The sequence below is a fragment of the Mycetomoellerius zeteki genome, unplaced genomic scaffold, assembly GCF_001594055.1.
Source record: "Mycetomoellerius zeteki isolate Tzet28-1 unplaced genomic scaffold, Tzet1.0 scaffold308, whole genome shotgun sequence".
Lineage (NCBI taxonomy): Eukaryota > Metazoa > Arthropoda > Insecta > Hymenoptera > Formicidae > Mycetomoellerius > Mycetomoellerius zeteki.
Window position 1 is genome coordinate 165,972 of NW_017257292.1, and position 26,875 is coordinate 192,846.

The 26,875-nt window shown below is 35.3% G+C and overlaps 1 protein-coding gene across 5 annotated transcripts in view; it reads right to left on the reverse strand.

The window, feature by feature from the left end:
- The window catches only part of LOC108724538 (uncharacterized), a 271,946-nt gene that overhangs the window by 159,031 nt on the left and 86,040 nt on the right, over positions 1-26,875 (reverse strand). The window contains exons 1-2 of one of the 5 annotated variants that reach the window (XM_018450970.1): positions 14,607-14,611; positions 1,869-1,871 (exon numbers count right to left, since the gene is read on the reverse strand). The exons of the other annotated variants lie outside the window; for them this stretch is intronic. The gene's annotated coding sequence lies outside the window, so the exon portion shown is untranslated. Of the gene's footprint in view, positions 1-1,868; positions 1,872-14,606; positions 14,612-26,875 lie in introns of those variants that run through there. 5 annotated transcript variants of the gene reach the window in all.

Here is a 26,875-nt window from a genome sequence, read left to right on the forward strand (position 1 = left end):
CTCTCCAGTCTCTCTCGGACAAAGAGGCTCGTGGAAGTCCGGCAATTAATTTCACTCCCGTAGCCTTGGGCGAGTAAGCGATGATTTCAATATCCAAATCGCGTCTCGCCTTATTTACACAATTGGAGAATTTGTGTTAAATTTAACACATTTTATGGTCTCAAACGGTCCACTCAAATTTTTGTGTTATTTTAACACAATATGAATTAATATGTTACAAAATAAACATTATATAAAAAAATTAACATTTATGCAAGCAATTAAAAATGCTATGCCATATTTTACCATCTAATTTGCTGCAGCAGCCAATCTTTTTTTCAGTGTACAATCTATTTTTGATGTTTTCATACTAATTGTATTTACACAAAGTTTAATTGCATATAAAATTCCGCTTAAAGAATACAGTTTACGGAGAGAATTAAAGCGTGATACAGCGACATATAATAGCGAGAAAAAAATTGTTTTTACATGAAAGTTCTGCATCAATCGTGATGAATTGCGGGGAGAAAATTCCGAGCTTTTCAAATCTCTTCCACAAACGTTGCTCGACCTTTTTTCTCGCGGTAAAAGCTGCACGAATGCATCTGAAAGGTAACTCCGCGCGAAACGTGCAGCGGCACTTAGCCACCGTTTATCCTCTTTTTCAACAGCGCTATTCGCTCTCGAGTAACTTCGCTCAATTGCTAGATCGTTAAGTCGTAACCGAGAAAGAGACGAAGAGAAAAAAAAAAGAGGAGATAGCTTTGGAAAACAGCGAGGAATCAAGCAATCCGAGTCCCCGGAAACTTGCGCATTGTAAATTGAAATAGAATCCAACATTTCGTCATCGTCGTCGTCGTCATCGTTGTCGTCGTTGTCGTTGTCGTACGCTCTCTTGCTCGAGAAACCTTATTTGTCGACCCGGAGTCGCTTTTATGTGCGTATCGTAAAAATTGCAACGTATAACGTCTTCCAACACGACGTCGGAAAGCGCGACAACCGAGAACGAGTTATTTTGCGCTCACCATGCCTGTCATTTTGCAGGGAATAAAAACGACGGAAAGAACGAACGCCTTTGAAAGAGAGTCAGTGGAAAAATAAAATCACCGCTCCGGTAGAAAATACTGGTCGCGTAATGATGAAACTGCGTAGCCATTGTATTTCGCCGCGAAAGCCAGTAGGGTTCGATGTAACAATTCAAGAACGGCTGTAATTCTAAATAAGCCGCTTACGCTGTCTCTTATAGTCCGTATGTTGCAAGTTAGATTAAATTACAAATTAAAATCTCCTTAACTAGAAGTTAATAAGAGAACGATGTTTAATTAATCTTTAATAACAGATAAGTCGAGAGAGAGAGAGAGAAAGAGAGAGAGTTATAATTAAATATAGTATTTCTTCAACAAAAAATCTCTTCTTGCGCGCAAGAAAATTTAAGATAACAAAATATATTTTAACCTTTAAAGAGGTAAATGGCAAGTTAGGATATTTAGAACACCCCAAAAAATTTTCTAACTTCTTTGTTACATTTTTTTTATTATTATGTTATAATTAAATTTACAATAATCATACCCTTACGAGATGAAGGAATGTAAAAATAACGATCAACTTCAAAGACTTTTGGATATCTGAGAGATACTTTATATTTTACCTTTTTCAGAACAAAATTTTAAAGAAAACTGGGGTGCTGTGGTTACCCACTTACCTATTTAAAAATTAATGAAAAAAGGTAATTTAAACAGACAAAGTGATAATTACTTTCAGGAAACGTGTAGTAAGAAGTACTTTATTGCGTTTCGGTTTTAGGGGGTGCAAGGGTTAACCATAAATTTCGACGAGAGTACTTGGATGACAGGGTAAGCGCGCGATTTACCGAAGGAATCGTAGCGCACCTTCTTCCTATTCGCGTTATATGTATATCCCCGCATAATCCGCGATAGGCTGAGGTGCAACAGTCTGCAGCCAGTAACGGTACACTCGCTATGCGCGAATACTCGAACGAAGCCGGTGTCGGATGTGCACGTGCATTAGCGGGCGGCGGGTCCCTTCGTCTTCGCGATGTAACATTATATTCCTTCTCCGCGCCAGAGAGCACGTCGACTCGCAATGTGTCGCTGCGGTTTGTTCGTGCAGCTCGCTAACGAGAACGCTGGGAAGGACACGCAATTATTTTCAACACATGAGTTACGTTATTATGTGTGATATCTTCGTGAGAGAACGCGAGAAAATTTCAATGAGTTGAGATCGAGAATGTGCAATTAAAACTATTTATTGATGACAGCCATTTTATAAAATTATAAGTACGTACATTTTCAAGAATGTCATTCGATTACCAACTAAATGTAAGTTCTATATATATTTGAAATAAGGGAAATATGCATTTGAAATAAGGGAGCGATATCGGCAAAATTGTCTGTAATGCACAGACACCAAGATTTATATAATCTGAAAATTACATTGATCAAATGTGCAAAATCACTGAAATAACATTTTATAGAAACAGTATCAAGATTCAAAAACCTTTGTTAAAAAATTGTCGGTAACAACTGTTGCAAGCGATACCACTTTATAAAACAACAAAAATTATCAAATATTGATATCATATAAAGAAAATTACATCGATTCATTAAACAATCATTCACGGCAGCAACTGTCGCGAGGATCGATGCAATTTGCCATCCCTCGAGTAAAACCTCGAGAATTATTAAATTCCCGTGCTTGGGAATCGGATTTTGTCCTCACTGTCCATTTGTATTGTTTACTTATGGACGAGTCGTAAGCCGCGCGGGTATATCGAATGGACATCGAACGAAGTTCCGGGTAGGGTTTCGTGCATTCAGGGATGTGCACCAAAACCCCATAGAATTCCCGCGAAACGCGATCTTAACGGCCTCGAAATATTTCATAGAAGGCTTGCTACCTCTCCTTCTCTCCCTCTGGCGCGGCAGTGACGAGATCTCATCCGGCTGTTCGCGAAGAATGAAATGATCAGCTTATATGAGCGCGAAACCTTTGACCTCCGACATGGATCACGTCGACGAACGTGAAAGCATATTATGTCCTCCTTTTTACAAATTAATTCTTGAATGCGCTTTTTCTCCACGTATACATATATTGTGTGCGCGCAGATTCATATAAAAAGATATTGGTTCTGCGGGTGCTTTGTTAAACATTTTAAATATCATATTTTTAATATTATCGAATAAACTTTAATTTTGCTTTTAAAGATTACTGATTACTGTACCTAGTTTTGATGCAATAGTTGAGTTTCTCATAAAACATGGAGGACAAATTTATCTCGCCGTTAAATATCACATTCGTGTTTTATTGGTCTCCTGAGTAAGAGTGTAAAAAAAAGTTAATCCTCGAATCGGTCCATCCTCATGCAACTACATTTACTATTTTCTCTCGAATTTACGCTCGATTTTAAACGGAGGGAACATCGAATGGTGAGCTCGACGAACGATCTTTAGCGAGCACTTCCATTCCGTTTATTAAAATCCATATTTTCACTCTCAGCGGGTGTGACATTCGCGGTTTTACCAACCAGGAAACGTAGACTGAATACGGCAGGCGCGTGAGGGTCTGAGGGATGCGCCCTTAATGCACATTTTGTGCGAATTCGCAAATTCTGAGGGTGTAGGCGAGCGCTTTGCGAGCATGGATCGCGTGATAAAACGCAGAACGTTAAAAAACGCCCTACGGCTTTCACTCTCCGCTACAAAGAGAACGGCATACCTACCCTTCTCTCATTCTCTTTCAGTTTTCTCCCTTTCGCATTTATCCATATCGCTGCTCTCTTTTTCATCGCGCCCGCTGCTCCGATTGGATCGACAGGCGAAGCACCTGCGATCGTATGCTTTACGAAAATGCTCGAATTATGGAAATTATAACGCGCCGAGTTATACAGATGGGCTCGGAGGCTTTTTTTCGAAGAACAGAATATCTTCGAAAGAGATTGGTAGAAAGCTTTTAAATCCAGCAGAGAGAAGTATTTCTAAATTCTATTCCCCGATTGAGACAATATACAGATTCAGTCGAACTTCAGCCATTTCGATTTGCATTTAGTTCGAATTTAATAAACGCTTCATCTACATTCGCACTCAAAAGAACAGATCGTAAAATGCATTTAATCGCAGACAAATAGCTCAATAAGAGCTGAGAAAATAATTTTATCTTATATTAATTTTTAATTTAATTTTATCTTATTTTATCTTTATTTTATTCTTCTAGAATTAGAAAAACATTAAAAAGTAAAATTTAGCCGTAATTAAGGAGTAAATTAAACCGAAATTAAAATTAATCTACATTAATAGAAATTGGACATTAATCTTAATAATTTTATTAGACTGAAAATGCTTGACTTGTGTTCTCTCTCTCTCTCTCTCTTTCTCTCACTCACTCACTCACTCACTCACTCACACACGCACTTGATTGTATACGAGTTCATAATAAACAATCCATAATAGCTTCTTTTGTCGCGAGAAAATGCATCGCGCCAATAATTTAATTCGAAGGCAACAAGGACGAAGCGAGAAAGCGACGTGGCGCGGCGGAGCTGCGTAAACAGGCGCATCGCTCGCAGACTGCACCTGCAAACAGCTCGGCCACTATTTCTGGTCGCGTACGATGGCACCCGCTCGCTCCAGACACTTCACGCGCCGTTGAAACGACGTTATATTTACCGCTTCCTCGTGCCTGAGTTCGGGACGTTTCTCGGCTGCTACTTCTCGTTCTGGGTCAAAAGTCTCGCCACCGACAACGGGACGAAGGAAGTCGAGGGGAACAAACCGCCTCCGTGAGAATGAATTTCTCTGTCGGTGGGAACCAACGACAGAACGCAGGTGCATAATCACTGATTTTCGTGATTACTTTTATTTACAGCTACGTAAATAATGTAAATAAAAATGTAGATAAAAAAATCTACATTTGAAATCCAAATGAATATAATCACTGAAAAACATTCCTGAACAAATTGAAGAAATTTCGTGACGCGAAATGTGGATATATATTAAGAAACCTCTGTTGCAATTGTAAAAAATTTTAAATGTAAAAAATTTTTTAAATATTGAAAAATACTGAAAAAAGCAATTATATAAAATTATTAATTAATCCCTAAAATTTGTAAGATATTTATAGATAATATAAATGTAAGTAAAGTGCCTATATATATGAACCTTCACAATAGTGCGTAAATAATATATTTACAAGGTGATAAGATATAATTCGCAAATAATTGGAATGTGCCAATCCTTTTAGATAAATTGTTTACGAATTATATTTTATCGTTCTATAAGTATGTATATTATTTACATAACCGCAGAGGCTCACGTAGATAATTCATCTATTTATATTTGATTCATTCTTGAATCCACAAAACTATTTTTATTTGAAATACAAGTTTTTATTAGAATACAAATTTTTCATAGCCCATTTTTTCCTAAATCATTTATACCCGGTTCCACCAATGTAAGATTAACTTTAATCTCAGTTCAATTTACTTATTATCTTTTCTAATTTTTAAAATCAGGAAAAGATAAGCAGCAAGCTAAGCTAAGATTAAAGTCAATCTGCATTGGTGGAAACGAGTATTAATGATGATAATATAACAATATAAATAAGATACAAAAATTCCTGCGGAAAAATAAAAAATGTCAAGAAATATATACTTAAAATTATCTTATTATACATAATAATAAAAAATAATGTCTGCAATGTGCATACGTGACGCGTTTATTTCAACAGCACTTATCTTAACTCGTTGCGCATAAGTCTCCTGTCTCTTATGCCATTGCACACTGGACAACCGGGTCGACAAACAGGACTCGAAAAAGCGAAGGCCACGAGGACACGTCAATCTCCAGTCTTAACGACTCTCACAAGGGAAGAGGTGAAAAAAGGCATGGCGACGTTGCGCGACGACGAGACATGTAATATCGCGAAGGGAAGCAGAACGCTTGGAAAAACACTCTGCCCGAGATCTCTGAACGATAACTACTTCCGGCCGGATGTGCCACTCACGAATACCGAATACTTCTCGCCCGATGCACAAGGGTGGAACGCGAAACGAGGGGCGGGCGAATTATCTCTTTATACTTCTCTCGCTCGTCTTTTTCGTGACTTTCAATTTTACCTTGATAAATGCGATCCCGATCGGTCGATGAATCGACAATTTTAGAAAGTGCACCGAGATAACGAGACGAATCAAGGTACTCGAAGGCGGGATGTTTGAATAAAATATTGAAACTGCGTCGTAGATTCTCTGGGCACTTATTCTTATATAGTACCGTGCTAATTTCAAGCTTTTGAAACTCACGATCGGAAAACGTGACTCTCAACCTAAGACAATCCAAAGTTCTCCAAATTATTACAATGACTTTTCCTCTGAATATACATTTTAAAAATCAACAATAAAAATCATTAATCTATATATTTGGGCTCATCAATTAAAAAATGTAATAAAACAATTTCAGATATTATTCTTATGTTTAATATTAAAATATTTTCTAGCCTTAATGGCTTGGTTTACAGCGTGCGTTTAGTCTGCGGTCTATACGGTAGGAGTCTTTGTTTAATTTATTGGTTAAATAAGGACGTTTATCGTATAGGTTGCGGACTAAGCGCACGGTGTAATCATAGCCATTATATTATATTATATTTGTTAAAACTGATCCCTGCTAAAATTTTTGTTTTGAATTTTCGCGCATGAATTTATGATTGTATCATTTAAATATTTTGTGTTAAATTTATATTCAATATTTCTTAGTGTTAAAATATATTTTATGAATAAGCAAACAAATAACATAAAAATAATAAATTTCAAAATATAAATTCTAAATAAATAAAATACAAGTTGATTTAATACCCTATAATGTTAATTTTACTAAAAAAAATATATACTTCCATAATTTACAAATTGTGTCAGTGTTATATTTTCGAGTTAATTAATTCATTTATTATACATAATATTTGTGTTACTTTCTAACATATTTATCTTTCGTTAAATTGACACAAAAATTTGAATAAACTGTTTGATATACAAAATATATTAAATTCAACACAAATTTTCCAACAGTAAATTATCTTGCGTATTCAATCAATTTATCACTATCACGCTTAAAAGATACGTAATGTGCTGGAGACAGCGAGAGTTAATTCGCATCGTCGCCTTCCGCATTGTTATTTGAAAATCGCGCAACCGGCTTCAGCATAAATGAACTATAGGTCAAGCAGGGACCTCGTAGACACCCGTTAGAATGACAACTACGGCTGGTTTGGAGTGTCATGCATCAGCGAATGATTACCGGTGATTGTCGGTACTCACTAACTTACAAGCGACAATGGCTCGGTCAACGCTCGGCGAATACGCGCGACATGCAGTATTGCATTATGCAAATGAAGGCAGTTAAAGTGAATTAACATGTAAATATCAGAAATGCGTATACAAATTTAACACAAAATTTGTGTTAAATTTGACACGTTTCACGTGTCCCAAACGATCCACTCAAATTTTTGTTAGCTTGGCACAAGATGAATATGTAGAAAGTACACATATGTATACATTATATAATAAAATTAACACAAAAAGATAACACTGACACAATTATGCAAAATGTGGAAGCATATTTTTCAGCAAAACTAACCTTTGAAATTTTCAAAATTAACACATTTTATTCATTCACCTTAGAACTTACGTTTTAAAATTATTTTTATACTATTCGTTTATTTAATCATAAATTGCGTTATATAATATTTTTACACATTTTTTATTTAAATAACATAGTCACATTATGTTAACACTCGAATATGTTAGAAATTCAACACAAAATTTTAATAAGGACTTGAATAGACTGTTTCTAACACAAATATAAAATGTTTTTATTGTGTAAATTTAACGAAAAATACTGTTGTTCTTTTTCTCTCGTTTATATTTTATTCAACGTCGACGAATCTTTTAAGGACGCTCCCCCCCTCCCGCCCCGCGAGATGCATCTACCGCGGTGCGCGGAGGAGCACAGCGCGTTTCTCCGTGTTCCGGAAAATCTATTTCGGAGTCGGTTCACGCGCATCGCGGAACGTAATTACCAGCTGAATCATATAGTCGAGTGCCCGCTATAACTCTAGGCGAGGCCGATAGGCGACTCGACCCGAGCCGTGAGTCATTGCGTCGTTGACAGAGTTCGCCGCGCAGCGGTTTGCGGCTTCTATCCAGGTCGGTTATAAATTCGTTCTCCTCGAGATGAACGGGATGGCATTCTAGCTCTCTTCTTTCTTGAGATCTAACGAAATCGCGTGCCAGATTAAACTGCGTGTACACGGAAAGTAGCGGATTCCACATGTTACATTGGACGGGCAAGAGCGACCCTAGAGATCGGATTAATCGTCTTCTTGAGCCGGTAATTAAGCGCGACCCCGTAATTAAGCGTCGAGGTGCAACACATGACTGTAATTGCCACGTGTGTTGTTCTTGCTCACCCGTGATAAACTTATCATGCGCTTGAAAAAACGACTCGACGAGCGATATAATTGCCGAGTATTAATGTGATTGCGCGAGACACACAAATTAAAACTAGTTCCATCCTTAATTTCACACTTTCTAATTAATAGTTCGAGAAAATGTTTTTTGGTTTAAATTTTTATTTATTCTCGAATTCTATTCAGAGTTGCAGAGGCAAAATTCCATATTTTTTTGAAGTTCATGCCGGTGATAAAGGCCGTTTTTTTTCCGAAAAAAAAAACGGCAAAAGCTGGTCTGTTTTATTAAAATGATAAAATAAATAGAAAATCTTTTTATCAATATATTAACAGACAGCTCATGCTATTAAAAATGTTTAATTTTGTCACTATATGTTTTTCTAATTAAAAATTAATATAAAATTTAGTAACATTTATACATCTCGAAAGTTTTTGTTTTAAAAATGTATATATTTCACGCATTAATTTAAAATAAAAAATTAATTTTAAATAAAAATTTATTATTGGTTACCTATAAGGTCTTGTTACTGCTAGTTCTATTGTTAGTTAGATTACTATTACTAAAAATATCTTTTGTTTTAAATAAAGTTGTGTGAACATATTTTAATGTTACCACATATTAGTCTTCTTTACAATTTTTACTAATTTATCCACCGCGCGGATAAAATCCAGGACAGTAAAAACCTGAATTTACTTTTTTTTCCACTCACTGGACTTTTCTGGCCAACTCTGATTCTATTCGTCCGCAACTTTATTCCCTTTCACGAAACTCCGTTGAAATATATTCGTTGCCGTATTATTCCGTGAAATCTCAGACCTAAAGTAAAGCGAATACTCCTCCCCGCGTATCGCAATGAGATAAATATAATTGCAAACGCGTGATGTTTACGAGGTAGGCGTACAGGCTACGCGCAGCAGCAGCTATTCGTAGTTTCCGGCCGATTGTGGCGTAAGATTTATGCGCGGTGAGTTCTCATCGTCGGCAATGAAAATCAGATTTGTAACCGCGAAAGCTTTCGGTTGACAGGCAAGAGGCCCGTCGTGAGGCCGGTGAGGCAATATTCAGCCATCGTCGCGACCGTCCGATAACGTTAAGCCGACGACCTCTCATCGCGCAGCGTGCGCGGCGTATTGCTATCCGTAAAGCTGCATAATGTATGAAGAGATATTATCGCACGACCCTCTCATATACATATACACGCGGGCGTGCACGTGGCACTTCACGCGACAGCCTCTCTTGATAGCTCTCCCGCAGAGCTGCTTTTTTTTTGCCGAGGATAATTATAACTCACGAATCCTCGGAGCACGGCGTGATACGAAATTAGGTGTACCAATAAACCGCACTAGTTACTACTTTAAAATCCATTCAAACTCTGAGAGAAAGTTCCAAATTACAAAAGTGATATCAAAATACTACCGTTATCAGTCGAAAGATTACGTTTGAAATAGATATTCAGATGGTCAAATCTTGGGATCTTATGAATTCTGTACCTGACTTGGACCGAAACATGTTTGGCCAACTGGAATACCTATTTCAAACGTGATCTTTCGATTGGTAGGTAACGTTAGTTTTTTTATATCACTTTTAAAACGTTTCCTTGTGAATTCTAAATATCCCTGTCCTAGTTCTTAAATACCCCTGACATTCGATACATCTTCTATCCTTTCCCTTCCATCAGCCAAATACCACGCCTTTTTGTCCTACATTTCTGTTAAATATTACACCTATGTACCTCTTTCCACAAGATCTTCTCCTACGCTATTCTCTTTCTATGCTACTGCTGGTGGTTTCGTTGCATCAATGACTTTCCCACAGGAATAGCATTTCACTGTAGTTTGGTTTCACACATCTCTGTCAAATTTCTCTTCTTTGTGTGCTTTTACAGTTTTACATTTCGTCACACGCAAACAATTTTATCATGAGACTGGATATTGTACTAATAAATGCTGTGCTTGATTATATTACACATGATAATGTGTTTACTTGAGTTTATTTTTATTTTTATTATATTAATTATTTTATTAATAATGCTTATTATATTAATTATTATTCTTATTTTTATTATATTGTATCACATTATATTACATGTGTAAACTCATAGCAGCGGTAAATGCTGGTGCCTCACCTTTTGCTGTTGCAATAAATTAAATTAAATTTAAATTAAATTTGTGTCGTTATCTTTGCGTCGTTATATTATTCCGTTTGTTGAAATGTAAAACAAAAATTGAGTACAACTAAGCCTTTTTATGTAATTTTATTATACGATGATTTTTTATCAATTTTGATCGAAAAATATTTCTTATGCAAGAAAATAATTGAAGATTATAGTTACTTGTAATTATTTGTGGAAAATGCAAGTAGAGAAAGTGTTCCACATTAATTATATGGAAAATTGGGTTCTGGTGAAAAATGAATTAGTTTCCACATATGAGTACAGCTTATAATGTGCACTGAAAGAAATGTTTTGATACGCGTAATTATTATATTTATTTTGTTGATATATGACTAAAAAAACTTTCTTACTTTTTCATTAAAAAAAGAATCTAATCAAAATTTAGTTAGAATAATCAAATTTTGATTAGGACAACACAATTTTTTAATAAAAAAGTAAGAATGTACTTGTAACATAATAACAAATAAACAGTTAAAAAATAGTTATGCGTACCAAAAATTTCTCCCACAATGCGATAAACAAAAGATGTCACAGACATAAAACTCAAAAACTTTTGAGTTATGTATCTCAACGGTGTGAAACTTGTGCTCACAAAGCACTTTTGATATACTGTAGCTCAAAAGCTATTCATTATTAAGCTTTATGGCCTTTATGTTATTTTTTGTTCGTCACATTATAAGGCATGTGAAAATTAACTTATTTCACTGGAACTCAATTTTCCATATAATTAGGATCCTCTTTGCTTCAGTATAAATTTCAAGTATAAATGTAAATATTTCTTCTAAGAAATGATAGTGTTAAGAAAAAAGTTGAATATATGTTATATAGTTGAATATATATTTATAAATAAATAAATGTTTAAGAGTAAGATTCATTACTAAATAAGTATTTTTTTTCGTTGCGACATGTAATTTATATCAAAATCATTTACTAATACATGACTTAAATTCTTAAGTACAAAAATTAATATCGAAAAATTCTTTTTGTGGAGTCATTTCACAAAACTTATATTCACGGCAAAACCTTGAGACCGTGCCACACCTTTATTCCTTGGATGGCAATAAATTCTCCGATAAAGGGTTCATAAGACGTCTTACAAAATCCCGATTTGCGGGATACTATTCCAGATATCCGCTCGCTCGTGCGCGCGAACTGAAAAAAAGGAAACGTGCGCGAAACGGAAAAAAGGCGCGAATCATGCGGATTTATCGCGCGTGGGAAGTCGATAGGGCGCAATTCCGATTTTTACGCATACCGTCGAATTTCCCGAGATACGCTAGAACGCGTTTCGGATGTTCCCGTCGCCGTTCGCGTTCTCCATGCCCGAGGGAAAAACATTCGACGAGCCCGTTGGAACAACAATGGCGATCGACCGCCCATGCCGGGGGCGAATTTATCGAGAACAATTTTCCACGCCGTGCTCGTTCGTTCGCTTGCTCGCTCTCTGATCACACTCGTACACGCAGATACGAGAGAGTCCGGACGCATACGGATGCGTGAGAGAGCCGCGTGGGTTACCTCCCACGCATGCACCGGGCGAACTGCTCCGTTTGAATATTTATCCGTCTTGTTTGAGGCGAGTCGCGCCGACGCGACGGTAACGACGATCGAAAGAATCCGGCTTGGAAAAAAGTGTTACGTGCCTCGAAAACTGGTCACGTTCATCGCCACGATTCGATAAGCCTTTTAAACGCGACTGAAAAAGCCTCCACCGAATGCCCTTGGTGCTCGTGCTCGTCGGACATATGGTGTGGTCCATTGGTGACACTTTGGGTGACCAAGCGGACTAGTTTTAGTGTGACACTCGCTGAGCATATTCTCAATGGTTACAGGGCCATTAGTACCACGGTCAATGATGCTCATGGTTGAAAATAGACTAACTATTCCGGGACAACAAAGAAGTGGACTGTGATATACTTCAACGGATATATTCTTCTCGGCGAAATATACATGCAAGTACCTATGTATTATTTAAAGTTTTTAAGTGCTTATTATAGCAGCAGATTATTAAAATATCCTTCAGATACTTTTTTTTTTATAATTAATATCAATATTATTAAATTATTTATCAATTTAATTTGTGATATTACTATTCTAATTCTTTTTATGATTGCGTTTCAGATTGGAAAATTGGTTTCGGCGCGCAGTTTGCAGGATTGGATATACAGAGTGTTTCTTAATCTTCCAGCGTGCGCGTGTTCTTCGTACACGCGCTCTGGTTTTATGGAGAGGATACAGGTAAAATCTATTTTTTGGATTTTGGCTTCCCAAGGTATTCCTTCAGTGTCTTTCGGGCCGTCGATTCGCTCAGGTCGCATTCTGTTAATATATGTTGTTTACGTAGAATCGATTTTTAAGATATCAGTGTATTTTTTCAGAAAAATGTCCCTGTGAAGGATATACACAGGAATCGCTCAATGCCGGTGAAAAGCGAGGGAGGTGCAAGTTGTACAAAAATACAACCACCATCCTCAAATGCGCGCAACACATGTTTTCATTTTACTTACAAAAAACATTCGACTACAATTATTATTTGCAATAATTATAATACGACTGAAAGCGAATAAAACTTTTTTTCATTAATTCATTTTCTAATAAAACGTAACACTTATTTTTTTAAATAAATGATCATTTAGATATTATAAACTTTCATCGCATGTTTATTAAAAAAATTACTTTCAGATTTGTATCTATCTGAATTTTTTAAACACTTCGTCAGAACAATTCCTTTTGTGCAGCGACCCTTGTAAAAGTTGTGCTTCTACAGTTGGTCAACGAACATATTTCTACATGATAGTATGTAATATTTTTACAATGCAACAATAGGTATATCCTGCAATTTATTTGTTACTTTCGATTATTATACGTAAAACATATTGTCATCAAATATAGAAATAGAAGAACGAACAAGAGAAAAGTGTTCCATGATTCCATGAGAATGATCCGAAACGATTTTGCGTAATGACGTTGCTAACAAAATGACAATACCTCGTTACTCAGATGACCATTACTTGACCTCTTACCATTACTCTGATGACGATGGAAAAGGAGAATTTGGTTTAGCGTCGTTAATGCCCACTGACGAGGATGCATTAAGGACGGAATGCAGCTTGATTAATTGAATTTTCTCTCTCGTATTACAGATTATGCTCTCCCTATACAAAGGGAGGAGGGAAATCGCCCAATTCGGGTCCGGTAGTTGCAGCTGAGTCTAAACATGGTGGATTATACAACAAATTCAGACGCATCTCATTATCCCTATTAAGTATTGTGATACATAATATAATACAATAGAGCACCAACAATAATATCGTCCGTTATGAGATATTATTATGTACACAGGAAACGTGAAGCAATCCAATAAATGAAAATATTACATCGCGATAATATAGCTTACTTATAACGCGTTCGAGCACTCTGCGTGACATGAACAGATTCAGTTACATTACATTAACCCAATATTCCTCCAACATCCTCCATTCCTCACCTTTCTTTACTTTATCGCCAAGGGCTTGATTGCTTTCCGTTTTGAATCCGATTCGAAATCATATATTGAACTAAATGCATTAATTGTGCATTTCGTGCCACTCTATCAGTTATTTCTGTATTGCTTATATTTTATGTATATATTCTGTTTTTTGTGTTTATCTTTATGTTCAATATTCTGCTTTACATCTCTCGTGGTCCATTTCTTTATAATTTCGATTATTCATATCGGATTTAATATTTAACAAAATGATATTATATCTTATAGAACCGTATATGAGAGAAACACAATCAATATAAATCAATGCCTTAAATCTTAAATGGTCTAGGACAGGCCTGTCCAATTTGAGCTCCGGAGTCAAAACGCAAAGCTATCTATGTAAAAAATTCAATGTGGGTAAGATTTCGGGGACCGTAAAGTGTCGATACATATCTAAGTGACGCTTATCAATACTTTATAGTTCCTAAAATCTTACTAATATTAAATTTTTTTACGTCGATGGCTTTGCGTTTTGGCTCCGGAGCTCAAATTGGACAGACCTGGTCTAGGTGGATCTTAAGCGTTTAAGCATTTAAGATTTAACTAGACCGTTTAAGTTTTTGATAAAGAGAATGATTTTGCTGAAGTATCTAAAAATGTATCTAAATATAGAGCTGAAAATAATTTTGTTGGATCATTGAAATAATTACGTAGGAATCTTAAGCATGATGAGCAATGCCGCAAAAAAGTTTTAGTAACCAATTCGAGCGTAATTACTATATAATTATTTTTATAGCTTAAAAAATTATTTCCAGACTAGATACGTTATCTATATAGAATATCTAGATACGTTTTTATATACTTTAAATTCTTCTTTCCTTATAGAGATCTCCATCGATTCATCTATCTAGTTTAGAAACATCGCGATGTCAGGTTCCTTCATAGGATAATTCGAGGATCAGTAGGTACTATTCTGAGTAAGGGTTCTCTCTTCTTTTCTCGATCGTGCGGATATGCGCATACCTGATCGCCCTAAGGTACTTAAGGTACCTAAGATACCTAAGGTACAAGCGCAAGTGCCTGCCGCACGTCGTGCAGCTGCACCACGCAACCGCGACTGGCGTACTCGCGGCGGGATCGTTATTCGTCATTACAGAGTTACACGCTCGAATGGCCGACGTTACAAATTACAGAGATGGCCAACCTACTCCTTCCTTTCGTTCCCATCCTCTTCTTCTCTCTTTCTGTCTCTCTCTTTTCTCCTTCGCTAACTGCCTAACTACCGTTCGTGAATAAGCGACGACGATCACTAATGTCTCTCTGTTGCGCTGGTTGGAATCGCGAGAGCATTGTTATCAGGATTATCCATATCCGCGACGACTCGTCAAATTAACCAAAACGCCACTCTCGTGACGCTCGACAAACCCTCGAGCCCGTTTCGCGCTGCAAGGATAATCTCCCCTGCGCTGTAAGAGACCGTAATACATCGGATTGACGTTCCGCACTCCGATGCTGTTACACTGAAGCTCTTTGTGGGATATAGAATGAAGATAATTGCGATAACAATGCAGCGAATGTAACGTGCGATATTCTACGGTTGTTTCTTAATGCATTTGTGACGCAGTATTAATTTAATGTATTCGACGTTTTCGATTGTGCATTCATAATTGTGATCGTTATTCCTAATGACAAAAGCTATTGCCGTGCCACAATTACAGGCCTGTTCTTTGTCGCAGCGCTGGATTATACGTTAAAATTTTCTATCTCACTTTTGCTAAACTTCAACTTTTCTTTCCAAAGTGAAAAAAAAGAGGACAAATGAACCGTGCAAGAAATTCATTTTTCTTTCTTTTTCCTCCAACGTGAAGAGAACAAGAAGAAAGATGAACTGTGCAAGAAGCTAAAAAGAACAAACTTCTTTTCTTGTTGCACTGAATTGTACTAAACTGTAAAGCTTCTTGCTTTCACCGAATGTCAAATATATATTTATTTCAAATATACATTTATTTTAAATGCAACGAGTGTACACTAGTTTAACCGTAAAGAACAAACCTAAAGTGAAATAGGTATATGTTTAATATTTAGTGAAAGCGAGAAAGAAAGTTTTAGTACATTTCAAAGCAGCAATAAAAAACAAATCTTTTACACTTTCCGAGTTCGCCACAGTACATAGATATTTGATCTTTAGATGCGTGACTTCCTAACAAATTCGTATAAAAACTGTAAAAAGGAAAATTATTTCATTTTATCGAATAAAATAATGTTAAAAGATAATTTTAAAATTTCTTTAAACACATTGCCTTTAAGGAAAAAATTTAATCAAAGGTATCGGAAATATTTTAAGAAAAAAGAAATTAGTATAACAAGAGGATTTCAAAAACCCTCTCATGCATCTAGAATTAAGTTTCCTGTTTATTGACTAACGGGACTGCGTCTTAACTTTAATTGCGATGCGGTCTTGTAGTTTACCATGAGATTACTTAGACAAAACTTTGCGTGCCATTAACGCCCGATAATGATCCCTCTCGCAAGGTTCTACAAACCTCGATTACATATATCTTGTTACAATCCCCGGAGTATATATTAAACTGCTTTCATAGATGCAACGTGGATTATGGATAAAGTAATAACACGACGATAAATAAAACAATTATTTTATATGATAATATATCACATTACATATAATAACAGATTTCCTAATTTTTATATCCGTTTGTATCAACAAAATATTATTCAAAATTTAATTTATACACATCATTTTTACAGAATTTTAGTTTAATAGTATTTAATTATATAATATCAAGAAATATGTTATATAATGTTAAATATAAAAAGTTTGCAAAAAATTATAGTTTTCCATTTTTTATAGATCTCCAAATTCATCAAAAATTTATTACCAATATATTGTCTTAACTTTCAATTTTTTAAGTCATTGTCATTTAATTTTTTTTTTTATTTTACAATCCCCATTACATAATAAACAGTTAATCTTGTTAAGTACGATTTGGAGCATAATAATTATACGCGACTCATTCTACGATTACAGAATTACGAACACACACAGTTTACACTCTCGTGCATTAACACCAAACAAACTTCAGGTCCGCAATCATTTCAAAGAAAAATCTCAAGACGGGAATGCAAGATAGAAAAACGACGAGATGAAGAGAACGAGAGTAAAAGAGAAAAGAGAGTATTTTTATATCAGAGGTACTCCCTTTCTCTCATTTTCTCTCGATGTCAAACATAGGATGTAGTTTCCACGGGGATACTTCCGCGTAACTTTATTCGGCGAGCAACGCGCGACGGCGACATCCCAATGGATTCGCCGCTTACACCACCGCAAGCTCGTCGGTCCGTGTCTAGTTAGTAATTACGATTCATGAGAGCGGCGAGCTCCGTTAATCCCGCATCGTTCCTTGCTGCAGCTCGTCCGAAATCGCGAAGGCAATTCTGTATGCGCAAAACGAGCTATTAATGGGCGACAACATTAATTCACTGAATTAAAATAATGTGAACGATCGCGCTCGTTGCTGATCATCCCTCGACTTTAACAAACGAGCGTGGTTGAGCGATCTCTTTCTCGAGGGAGAAATTACCTCGATCTAGTTTACTCCGCTCGTTTAATTCCGCTTTGTAATATTAAAAATGAAACTTTTAATTCTCTCTGAACATCAAAGAATAATTTTAATGTCTCCCGAAAAACTGAAACGCAATTATAAATTCTATGTTTAAGTAAGAGGGATTTAATAACCTGTTACCGTGCTATGTATAAATGTGTTTATTACACGACTAGTGTACTATGTGAATAAAAAGCTGGAATGTTGGTTTCGCATATGTTTGCTCTCTGTTACGGCAGTGGTTTCTAAACAATGGGGACGGTCCCCTTTGTAAGGGTGCATGAACGAAGCTGCGATAGGGGAAACCAGTCGTCTTTCACAGGAAAAGAGAAATATTGAAATCATAAAAATTCTTCGTTTTCATGGTATAAGCAACATATATTTGTATCAAGCTTTAATTAAAAAATACATAAAATCTATTGTTTCAAATTAGAAAAACCGTTCAATAGCATAGATTTTTTACAAAACAAAATAATTTGTAAAATTGCATCAATTAAATATGACTGCAATTTCAAAATGTAAAATTCTCCAAGACTTTATTATATATATTACGCATATTCATATGTACTTATAATATCAATATTTTTGATGCTCAAAACGAAAATTTCATTCGAGCATGAATATTGCAATGTATATTTTAACGCATTTTAACCATGCAGGTACAATGGTTCGTTGGAAAGTAACAATCGAGAAAATAAACACAACAATTTATACACCAATCACGTGCCACCCACTAAACCTTTCTTTAAGACTTAGCGTTAAACGATTTTAGTGTTGCAACTCTAATACTTGCCTACACACAAATCTTTAGTCTTGTAGTACTGCATTATCTCGCAATCGATGGATCAGTGAGTTCATTCGTCGTCCGTTCCGTTGTAACTTACGTGAACTCTTTATGAATATGCGACACAATATTACAGCGGCCCTTAATTTTTTTCATATAAAAACTTATCTAGCCTTCTCTCATTTTTTTGTTGCTTTTAAATTAATGTTATAGTGAATACATACTTTAGGTAATAATGTCATAGAGTGTTTTGTAAAAAATTTCCTGAGAGTTCCTAAATTTTTTGGACATTTTTTTTCAAAGTCTTAGATAAAATTAGAGTTTTTTAATAAAATTATAAAATAAATTGAAGTGCAAGCAAACGATTATATATTAAGAATTAACAGACGATGGATTTACGAGAGACTATATTTATTATTTCCTGCACCTGGAGCCACGAAATTGAATATTATAGAAAAGACTCGTTATAATATAGTACCAGTGAGCTATTTTCTTATGCTGACAATGAGTAGGTATTATCTTTTACTGTCAACAAGACACAATATTTTCAAAAAGAAACAGAATTTAAATTTAAAAATAAAATTCAATAAATTTTTCTGAATATCAATAAAATTCTAGAAAAATCCTTAATTTTTAAGAATAAAGAAATCCCCTGAAAATTTCAGGTAATAAACACCCCATTAGATAATCTATATCTAACTAATTGTCAACATTTTGCATTATCAAGAACAACTGATCAAAGAAATAATAGAAATTAAAATGCCTATAACAGTCGAAACTGATATAATATTAACAAGAAGAATCAACACGTCAAATTAATATGAAAATAAGAAAAACCAATTTACATAACAAAGCAGTTCTAAATCGGAATTTCGAAGACACAATTATTAAAACAAATTAACTGAGGTAAAAAGGCATCAAAGTTGAAGGTCAAGGGCTATGAGAGGGCCTATATGATGGTCTAAAGATCGATATCCTCCGCACAATATTCTCTTGGCGCGCGAATGCTTCTTGACAATCCTGATCAAAGGCCCACCACACCATCGCATATTTCGACGATCTGTATGCGACATATGCAGGCCGCGAATGCAAATTTGATCTCTCGACGGACCGCAGCTGCGGCTGTCTTCAAAGGAGAATCGCGCCGTAAAATTGTAATATGGTCGATTAACGCGCGCTGGTCGACGAGGAAAACATCAGACACGGTCGATCGCGCGAAAATTCAACGACTGTGGAGAGAACGTTTCCATTAACGAGCAATTAAGAGTTTCATTACAATTTTAAATTTCGTTTGATCACCGACTTCATTCCACCGTGTGCTCAATCTTCTACTTTGTAAAAAAGTTATTTCGGATGTAAAAGGATTCATCTATCATTTCGTTAAAATTAATATAATATAATTTATCGCTTGAATAATTATATTATATTGTAACACAGAAAATAATAAATGTAAGAATGTATAAACATAAAAATGTAAATTGTATACCTACTGGAAATTATCGTAAGCCGCAAGGCAAAAATAAAAATAAAAAACTAACATAGAAAATAAAGCTAAAAAAATTAATAACATAACGTAAAAGTCAACAACGTCTTAAAATTAAATATAATATGAATTAATTTCTACGTAATATACAAATTAATTATATAAATTCAATGTAATTGTGGAAGTATAAAAGTTAATTAATATAATTAAAAACTGCCAAACATACAAACAAGTAAGAATTCCGCCTGTGATGTTGGAGGGGCTGTAAAATGGCGCGTAACATCCGCAGTATATTAATATTCCGTACGAACGTAAATATCCGGAAATGTATCTGAATATTGTATATATAAATCATTTGAGATGCGAAAAGTTCAGCCGGTAAGAGCACTTTTCTTTTATAGATGACTCAACGATGCAGCTTCCTGCTCGATACGACGAAAATCTTTCTACAGACTGGTCATAAATTAAGGCGACGACGTAGCGAAACTGGTTCGATAAAAGCATTTATTTTAATTAAGGTCGGCCGTGCTCTCTGTCGCCGACGCTTTCAGGCGTCAATCCGAGTCAGTGTCGTTATCAGGCGTTATGTCAATGCTTTGCGCAACGTACTTAACTCGTGAAATACGTATGGTACACGTTTCTCGTGTCGAGAATTAATGGTACCTCCTGGAGAACTGACATCGCGTTATTATGACGACGCCAGGTCGATACGATGGGAGAATACAATATCGACACTTTGATCGAGCGAGATTGAGCACGCCGGTTTTTATGACGGTCCTTAAATTATTTTTATCCTGGATCGATTCCGCGCGAAAGCATCATAAACCAGAGACACACTATAAACGAGCCACAGCACTGCGCTATAAATGTAACTTATCAAATTTCATGTGCAATATTTAAAGAATGTATCATCGCAACACCATCGGGTCGCCATTGGGGATCAACAGTGTTCTACCGCGAGATCAGGTGAACGATCGGTGAAAGATAAAATGGGCCTGTTATTTTCAAACTGGAGTACAAAATTAAGTTTATGTAATAAATTATCTTCAGCATAAAGCGGCACTTATAGCGACATCAGTCAATCTATTATTAAAAGTCAATCTAGGAAGTTCAAACGTCGCGTGCCATAATTTTTCTATTTTTATATTATTGAAAAATTTGTGTAAAATCGAATTGTAATCCAAAGAATAAATCAAAAAATATGAACCAATTTTAATTATTGTAAAAAAATAGAAAGAATCATAAGGCTAATTAAAATATTTATAGACGACTATGATTTGAAAGTAGTGAAGGGGCAGCATCCTAAGCAGCATCCTAGGAATGAGAACGAATCCGAATCTCGGTCAGCTCCGTTCGGTCAGTTAATTTTTCTACTTCTTTTTGTGTTTATTTTATGTATTTCATCTTATAAAATACAAGTAAACATTCAAAATAAACACGGTAAGAAGTATTAGCGCCGACTGTGGAAAAATTAATGGAGTCGACCTCGGAGAGAGAGAGAGAGAGAGAGAGATTCAAACTCGGGAACTTCTTATTCCTAGCAGTCAGGATGCTATATCCTTCACTATTCTTAATTATGACGATCGTTTATGAATGTTTTAATTAACCCTATTTCTTTTTATTTATGGATATATATGTACCTATATATGTATACGTATATATCTATAAATATCAAGTCATCGTTTAGTTGTCTCAATATATTATTTCCCCTTTACATTTTAATTCTACATTATATACATATATTAAAAAAATCTTACGTTTCTGTTCCTTCTTATATACATATTAATATATTATAAATATCGATAATCTTCGCAAAAAGCGTATGCACGCATGTATGCGCTTCATTCACGCTCGCTTGCACGAGTCCATCTCTTCTTTCTCTTAGTACCTCTTTACTTCACCTCGCCTCACCTCACTTCACCTCTCCTCTCTCCACTCTTTTCCTTCTACCAGCATCGACGGTTATTAGCGATGCACGCATGCAACGAACGATGTGCATCTGCCCGCAAGCTGGCGGCCGGCGGGCATTAAGCGGAAAAGCAGGACGAGGATTTATGTCGCGTTCGCGGTCGGCGACGCCGATATAAACGACGTCGTGCGTCTGCTACACGGCCGCGGATTCCTCGGTGGTCCGATCCTCTCTTCGGAGCACCGAGAACATGGCTCGATTTACGCGTTGCTGCGAAATTGCATCGGTTGCAGTCGCGAACCATTGTAACTACGACCTAGCGACGCGACGTTGCTGCGAAAAAGCGTTAATCGCACCCGCGAAATGACGCGGGTACGCGCACAAAAACGCCGACCATTCTCGTAATATGCAGAATTTGTGGCGGCCAACCAGAAAGTAATAACTACGATGCGGTTTCTGTACACGGTACTTCATCGTACAGACCCAAATCCGTTCGTAAGCGAATAAGCTTTTTAGCACACAGCTTTCCTTCGCATGCTGCGCGATCAATGCTATAAATTACTTAATTAAGTAAATTAATTCGAACAGTTTTTTTTTAAATTGAAAAAAGTATTATATTATATTAGATATTTACGGATATTTTCCTAATAAAAATGTACTTAAAAAACGAATTATTTATACACAGTAGTTGAACGATTTATGTTAAATTTAACCCATTTCACGTCTTCCAAATGGCCCACCCGTGTTAATTTAATATAAGATAAATATGTAAAAAGTTGACATAATAAATGTAATACTGATACAATTTGTAAGACAATTTTGGAAGCATATATTTCTTTACTAAAATTAACTTTTATATTATATTAAATTAATAGAAGTAGGGAGTATGTGAAATATAGAGCTACTAATGTAGAGAGAGAATAAGGGCTTATTTTTTAAATAAAGTACTGTAATTTGGCGGTAATCGGTGGAAGTTGCTGCAGTTTCTGCTAAGCGTGCGATAACAAGTAATAAATTCGGTATGACAATAAGGCATATCGTTAATATAAGTATTTATTTATTTTTATCGCGTCTGGAGATTCAAAAACTTTTTATTTAAAAAATGTTAATTCTTATAAACTAAAAGTAAGTGTTTTAATGCTTATATTATATAGACGATTTTAATAATGTTGCATGAACAATATTATGCTGATTAATTGCGATTTCTATAACTTGTTTATTGTCACAGGAAGATTGTATTTTTCATATAAAGATATGCAGGTAATATATATAGAATACATCGAGGATTGAGAATTGGTTCTTGTCGTGAGGAAAGTTTATTTTAAATACTAATATTTATTTTTTTTTTACGTAATAATTTAATGATTCAAGATTTAATTTTGTTCTTTATTGTTCATGTCCAATGATGCAGTTTTTTATTTTCTATGTGTTATCGTACAATAAAAATGATTCATTTTTAACTATATTTTGATCAATTTATATAAATAAACAAGTTTTCACTTCATTTATTTTGTTATTTATAACTATAATATTTCCCAAATTTGATTGGTATTCTATTCCACTTTTCCTCCATTTTTACACTTTTTACTTTTTTGTTAATATTGACGTTGGACTTAAATTTTGGCGACTTTCATTTATTGGATGTTGCAGCTAACATATCCTTAGGAATTCTGCATAAATTTAAAGTTTGCATATGCATTTATATTGGAGTGTTAATTTAAAAACCGGTATTCTATATTCCCTGCTTTTACCTTACATTTTATTCATTTATCTTAGAATTTACGTTTTAAGATACATTATTAATTAAGGTCGATTTATTATCTACGGCTCATAAAGCGATACGTCGAATGCGAAAGCCGACGATTGCTTGATTTTTATTATTTGTTCACTTTCTCATAAATTGTATTATTTTAACACTAAGAATAAATAATTTAACATAAAATATCTAAATAACATAATCGCAAAAATTCGATACAAAAATTTTAATAAGGACCGGTTTTAAAACAAATGTTTTTATTGTATGAGAGAAAACGATGATGCGCGAACAAGAGGTATAAAACTATCTTCTAAGTTCTGTCTGTCCACATATGACTCATCTACTTGTCGGTTTTCAACGAAAATGTCACCGCGATAGTGATCAACAGCGACGAAACAGATGTCATATCGTTCGACCATTGTCCAACCTGGTATCAGTCAGATACTAGTCATCATTTACAAGTCGTATTACAATGACGTTATGCGTTGCGGTGCAATGGTATTACCCGGCGATAAGATCGATAGAAAGTGTATGGCAGGCGTCTATTATTCGCGCTGATCACTTGTTATTGATCACGAGTCTTGTAACTGAGACGTCGATGAATAGTCCCATTTTGAATAATGGGACTATTCATCGACGGAAAAAAGAGAATCCGAATTTTGAAAAAAGTTCTAACAATTTTTTAATGCGACAATGGCGTTGACACAGATATCGCTAATCCGGCGAAAGAACAATAAGGTACCTTGCTGTATCGGCTCGCTCTTTCTTGTTTCCGAACTAATTCGTGCTGCCTTTGTTCAATTGCATCCAGCCAGAAACTCTTTGTCTTTGTACCGTATTTACGCAAGTCCTGACGTCTTTTGTCTTGGGGCGCATCGAGTGGGCATTGAGGCGACTTTATTTGGTACATTTATTTTAAGAACGATAGGAGGTGAATTCCAAATCGCACTAAAAATTACATTTGTCACTAATATTTTATTATGTAATCACTAAAAACGTAGATAATATCCCTTATAATATCCCTTATTATATTCATATTTTTATTTTAACGACGTACACAAAATAGAATTAATTCTATGATTTGAAGCCGTAAGCACGAAATAATTGATTATTGAAATCTTTAGTGAAAAATTTATTTTCGAGAGTTACATTCAGAAAATTATCGTAATTAACAATTCACGACATCGAACAGACAGTAATACGCGTAAATAATAAACTGAAAAACAAAGAGAAATAGCGCACGTTATTGTATAATATACAGACAATATTATTATGTCAAATTAGTAAACTCTCAATGAGTATTTTCATACAATAATAACTCTTTGTTTTTAGGTCTATTCTCAATTGACACACATTGCGATCTGTTTAACGATGCAATTATTGCAAAAGTGTCATAAATCGACGTTATCGGGTCAACCAAAACTCGAATTCAATAGCGATCTTAAACTGCACACGGGTCATTAAACAATAACAGTGCTCGATCACGCGTTAAGCAATCGTCGGCTTTCGCACTCAACGTGTCGCTTTATGAGCCGTAGATACCGAATCGACGCGTAGTAAATAAAAGAACAATCGAACCATCAACCAATTTCACGCATGCAACAATGCATCCGGGTAAAACAGTCGGATATATGTATAGGACAGTCCACCATAAAATGATATATTATCTGAGAATTTAAAATAAATTATTGCTTAATAAAACTGTCATAACAAAAATAATTTTGAATAAATAAGAATTACGAACAAATAGCTTTTACTAATTATTATAATTATTAATATCATATTCCTATTATGTAACCAATAAAAATACAAAAAAAAGATAATATCCTGTCATATCCATATTTTTACTCTATATAACAAGATTAAACTTATTAAAAAAATTAATCGTACACGAAAAGAAGCTTGGACCATCAAAATAATTATGTAGGACGCTGGTTGCTAGAATGTTAAAACTGTTTACAGAGCATTGTCTCACCAACGCTTTAAGTTCTACATAATTATTTTGATGTTCTACAAAATTATTTTCAAGTCTGTATCTAGCTTTTTTAGATACTTCAGCAAAACCATTTTTCCTGTGTACGATCTTAGACAGTAAACATGAAATAAATATATCGATTGTCGAAAATTTGCGGTTATAAAATAAATTTTTTATTATTAAAATATTATTATTAAAATCAATGTTAACGATGAATATCGACAATCATTTAGCTTTAACCAACTTCGATCAAGGAGACGACAGAAAAGAAAGAGAGGACTCCAATATCGGCACTCCTTCCGATACGAGCGTGAAAAAAGGAGACCGAAACTCGTTTCGGGAGTGCCCTTAGGGCCTCATCCGGAATAATTGACCGGAGAAGGAAGACTTCCCCTCCTCCACTCTCCTCCCCCTGCCACCTTCGTCATCAATGGATAATTTGCTTTTTACTCTTCCGCTCGTACGGCTTATCCGCATCCATTTTGATGCAAAGCCTTTACCACACAGTTTGATATCACGCTCGATCACTTCGGCGACAGAAAAGAAGGATGATGACAGACAAACTACCATGATTGTGCATTTACGCGCGATTCTAAAGAAGCATCATAACGCTCAAACTATACTCTACCTTATCTGCACATGGTACAATGAAATTTAAGGGATTTAACACATTTTTCAACAAATTGAATAAATTAAAGGGATGCTGGAGTGGCCAAATTGTCGGGACTTTGCAGATAGATATAAATCTCCGAATTTATTGAACGGAATCAAAAATCTTTTTACAGGATTAAAGTAGATGCAAAATTTGATGGCTCAAAAATTTCTTTATGATTTCTACTTCTTTCTAATTCATTGATAAGAAATTGCTTCGAAATTTTACAATTCGTGATAAACACGCGATGTGTAAGAACGAAAAAAAAAAACAATCTTTTCAGAATATTTCCTTTCTATACAACGAAATATTATAATCATATCGCAGATTTAAATTAAATTACATTTACCTCTCTCTCTCTCTCTCTCTGCTCCCAAACCTTATGTCGATCGTACATATCTCAGCGGATCATCCTCGCTATTTCGACAGACAAGAAGGGCACTCGGTTTTTAGGGTGCGGCCTGCTATTCCGGAAAAGAGCATACCGTTGTCCCCCTCCGGTGCCATTTGGCCAAAATGGTCGTTGGAATGAGATTATCCAGTAATGGCGCGGGTGCCAAAGCAAGCTACGTATACAGAATGGGTCTAAAATCTGAGGCTTATCA